Below are 5000 nucleotides of genomic sequence, written 5' to 3' on the forward strand. Positions count from 1 at the left end.
TTACATAAAATCCTAAATAAATACAAGAAAACCCCATAACACACCCAATACACCCCAAAATACACCAAAACGCCCCATAACACACCCAAAACACCCCAAAACACCCCAAAACACACCAAAACACACCCAAAATACACCAAAACACCCCATAACACACCCAAAACACCCCAAAACACCCCAAAAACACACCCAAAATACACCAGAACACCCAAAAACACACCCAAAACACCCCAAAACACACCAAAACATCCCAAACCACACCCAAAACACCCCAAAATACACCAAAACACCCCATAACACACCCAAAATACACCAAAACACCCTAGAACACACCAAAACACCCCAAAACACACCCAAAACACACCAAAACACACCAAAAACACTCCAAAATACACCCAAAACACCCCAAAACACACCAAAACACCCAAAAACACACCCAAAACACCCCAAAATACACCAAAACACCCCAAAATATACCAAAACACCCCATAACTCACCCAAAACACCCCAAAAACACCCCAAAATACCCCAAAACACACCAAAACATCCCATAACACACCTAAAACACCCCAAAACACCCCAAAAACACCCCAAAATACACCAAAACACCCCATAACACACCCAAAACACCCCAAAACACACCAAAACACACCCAAAACACACCAAAACACCCCAAAATACACCAAAACACCCCATAACACACCCAAAACACCCCAAAACACACCAAAACACACCCAAAACACACCAAAACACACCAAAAACACCCCAAAACACACCAAAACACCCCATAACACACCCAAAAACACCCCAAAACACCCAAAACACATCCAAGCATCTCAAAACACACCCAAACACCTCAAAACACACCCAAACACCCCAAACGCACACTTAAACACACCCAAAACACACACCCAAACACACTCAAAACACACCCAAACACACTCAAAACACACCCAAACACACTCAAAACAAACCCAAACACACTCAAAACACACCCAAACACCAAAAACACACACAAACACACCCAAAACACATCAAAACACACACCAAAATACCCCAAAACACGCCAAAACACACCTAAAACACCCAAAAACACCCCAAAAACACCCAAAAAAACACAAAAACACCCCAAAAAACACAAAAACACCCCAAAACACTCCAAAAACACCCAAAAACACCCCAAAAACATCCCAAAACATCCCAAAAACACCCCAAAACATCCCCAAACACATCAAAACACACTCAAACACACCCAAACACCCCAAAACATCCCAAAACACATCAAAACACACTCAAACACACCCAGAACACCCCAAAAACATCCCAAAACACATCAAAACACACTCAGAACACACCCAAACACCCCAAAAACATCCCAAAACACACGAAACACCCCAAATTATTCCCAAACACCCCAAATTACACCAAAACATCCCAAAACACAGAAAGAGAGAGAGAGAGAGAGAGAGAGAGAGAGAGAGAGAGAGAGAGAGAGAGAGAGAGAGAGAGAGAGACTTAGCAGCTGTTGGGAGGTGGGTGAGAAAACTGGCGGGGACAAGGATGACAAAAAGAAAAAAAAACAGCTTGGGTTTTTTTTTTTATATTTTACGTAAGAAAATTTAGTTGTATATCGATAAATAAGTTGTATTGATAAATAAGGTGTATAGATGTGTACATATACATGAAAGAGATTCATGATAAAACTATTTACAGCGGCGGTCGACACACGCACGCACACACGCACACACACACACACGCACACACACATAAAATAAATAAATAAATAAATAAAATAATCTGAAACACCTTTGTAAAAACTGACCAAAAAAAAAAAAAGAAGAAGAAAAAAATCATTAAGGAATCAAAGGGCGTAGTGTAGAAGTAGTCAAGGTTAACCCGTTCACTTCCTGTACAGTACAAGGTGACACAGGCTTCGTCCAACGTGACCAACCTGTACCACCATGACCTCAACAAGTGCTGCTCTTCATTAGCACAAAGTGTGAGAATCTTTCAAGATCTAACTCCCCTCGTGACTTCTGGAACCTCGCCAAAAATATCTCTGGTAACTTTGCTTCTTCTTCTTTCCCTCCTTTATTTCAAGCAGATGGCACCACTGCTGTCACATCTGTCTCTAAAGCTGAACTCTTCGCTCAAACCTTTGCTAAAAAACTCTATCATGGGTGATTCAGGGGCTGTTCCTCCCTCTCCTCCAGCCTCTGACTACTTCATGCTACCCATTAAATCCTTGGCAGTGATGTTTTCCATGCCCTCGCTGGCCTAAACCCTCGGAAGGCTCATGGACCTGATGGGGTCCCTCCTATTGTTCTCTGAAACTGTGCCTCCGTGCTTGCACCTTGCCTAGTCAAACTCTTTCAGCTCTGTCTGTCAACATCTACCTTTCCTTCTTGCTGGAAGTTTGCCTACATTCAACCTGTTCCTAAAAAGGGTGACCGTTCCAATCCCTCAAACTACCGTCCTGTTGCTTTAATTTCCTGCCTATCTAAAGTTTTTGAATCTATCCTCAACAGGAAGATTCTTAAACATCTATCACTTCACAACCTTCTATCTGATCGCCAGTATGGGTTCCGTCAAGGCCGCTCTACTGGTGATCTTCTGGCTTTCCTTACTGAGTCTTGGTCATCCTCTTTTAGAGGTTTTGGTGAAACTTTTGCTGTTGCCTTGGACATATCAAAAGCTTTTGATAGAGTCTGGCACAAAGCTTTCATTTCCAAACTACCCTCCTACGGCTTCTATCCTTCTCTCTGTAACTTCATCTCAAGTTTCCTTTCTGACCGTTCTATTGCTGCTGTGGTAGACGGTCACTGTTCTTCTCCTAAATCTATTAACAGTGGTGTTCCTCAGGGTTCTGTCCTGTCACCCACTCTCTTCTTATTATTCATTAATGATCTTCTAAACCAAACTTGTTGTCCTATCCACTCCTACACTGATGATACCACCCTGCACTTTTCCACGTCTTTTCATAGACGTCCAACCCTTCAGGAAATAGACAGTTCACGCAGGGAAGCCACAGAACGCCTGACTTCTGATCTTTCTAAAATTTCTGATTGGGGCAGAGCAAACTTGGTATTGTTCAATGCCTCAAAAACTCAATTCCTCCATCTATCAACTCGACACAACCTTCCAGACAACTATCCCCTCTTCTTCAGTGACACTCAACTGTCCCCCTCTTCTACACTGAACATCCTCGGTCTGTCCTTTACTTATAATCTGAACTGGAAACTTCACATCTCATCTCTAGCTAAAACAGCTTCTATGAAGTTAGGTGTTCTGAGACGTCTCCGCCAGTTTTTCTCACCCCCCCAGCTGCTAACTCTGTACAGGGGCCTTATCCGTCCATGTATGGAGTATGCTTCACATGTCTGGGGGGTTCCACTCATACTGCTCTTCTAGACAGGGTGGAATCAAAAGCTTTTCGTCTCATCAAGTCCTCTCGTCTAACTGACTGTCTTCAGCCTCTCTCTCTCTCTCTCTCTCTCTCTCTCTCTCTCTCTCTCTCTCTCTCTCTCTCTCTCTCTCTCTCTCTCTCTCTCTCTCTCTCGCTCTCTCTCCTCTAACTGAGTGTCTTCAGCCTCTCTCTCTCCTCTAACTGACTGTCTTCAGCCTCTCTCTCTCTTTCTCTCCTCTAACTGATTGTCTTCAGCCTCTCTCTCTTTCCTCTAACTGACTGTCTTCAGCCTCTCTCTCACCGCCGCAGTGTTGCATCTCTAGCTGTCTTCTACCGCTATTTTCATGCTAACTGCTCTTCTGGTGTTGCTAACTGCATGCCTCCCCTCCTCCCGTGGCCTCGCTGCACAACACTTTCTTCTTTCTCTCACCACTATTCTGTCCACCTCTCTAATGCAAGAGTTAACCAGTATTCTCAGTCATTCATCCCTTTCTCTGGCAAACTGTGCACTCCCTGCCTGCTTCTGTATCTCCACCTTCCTGTGACGTGAACTCCTGCAAGAGGGAGGCTTCCACACACTTACCCTTCAATTTCTGACTACAACTTATGACTCTTCGTGAACTGCCATCCATGTGGGCCTTTTAAATGTATCACTGTTGTTTTTGGCTGGTGTCTCTCCTACATGAAAAGAAAAAAAAGAAAAAAAAACACTTCACACCTTTTATTTAACTTTGCATTAATCTTCTTCTTCTTCATTAAATTCTTTATTTTTAAATCGAAACCCCAGAAAAAAAACAATGAAATAAAACAACAAGAACAGTGGATTGGGTTCTCTTTAAACCGTCTTTTCCAACAGCTCAGAACGATAAACTTCACTGAACCTAACTAGGCCTAAATAGCAAATTTTTTAACTAGTGGCAGCCCTCGGAAATTGGAGGAGGAGGAGGAGGAGGAGGAGGAGGAGGAGGAGGAGGAGGAGGAGGAGGAGGAGGAGGAGGAGGAGGAGGAGGAGGAGGAGGAGGAGGAGGAGGAGGAGAAGAAGAAGAAGAAGAAGAAGAAGAAGAAGAAGAAGAAGAAGAAGAAGAAGAAGAAGAAGAAGAAGAAGAAGAAGAAGAAGAAGAAGAAGAAGAAGAAGAAGAAGAAGAAGAAGAAGAAGAAGAAGAAGAAGAAGAAGAAGAAGAAGAAGAAGAAGAAGAAGAAGAAGAAGAAGAAGAAGAAGAAGAAGAAGAAGAAGAAGAAGAAGAAGAAGAAGAAGAAGAAGAAGAAGAAGAAGAAGAAGAAGAAGAAGAAGAAGAAGAAGAAGAAGAAGAAGAAGAAAAAAAAGAAGAAGAAGAAGAAGAAGAAGAAGAAGAAGAAGAAGAAGAAGAAGAAGAAGAAGAAGAAGAAAGAATAATAATAATAATAATAATAATAATAATAATAAGAAGAAGAAGAAGAAGAAGAAGAAGAAGAAGAAGAAGAAGAAGAAAACAAGAACAACAGTATCAACAGCAGCAGCAGCAACAACAACAACAACGACAACGACAACAACAACAACAACAACAACAACAACAACAACAACAACAACAATAATAATAATAATAATAATAATAAT

General features: G+C 42.1%; 1 protein-coding gene and 1 long non-coding RNA gene across 8 annotated transcripts in view; one reads left to right on the top strand and one right to left on the bottom strand.

Moving 5' to 3' along the window:
- The window catches only part of LOC135096349 (glutamate-gated chloride channel-like), a 104366-nt gene that overhangs the window by 39438 nt on the left and 59928 nt on the right, over positions 1-5000 (bottom strand). The window lies entirely within an intron of this gene.
- LOC135096354 (uncharacterized) overlaps positions 1-5000 on the top strand; it is an 89677-nt gene that overhangs the window by 16114 nt on the left and 68563 nt on the right. The gene's annotated exons all lie outside the window — the stretch shown is intronic.

This window comes from Scylla paramamosain, unplaced genomic scaffold, assembly GCF_035594125.1.
Source record: "Scylla paramamosain isolate STU-SP2022 unplaced genomic scaffold, ASM3559412v1 Contig3, whole genome shotgun sequence".
Lineage (NCBI taxonomy): Eukaryota > Metazoa > Arthropoda > Malacostraca > Decapoda > Portunidae > Scylla > Scylla paramamosain.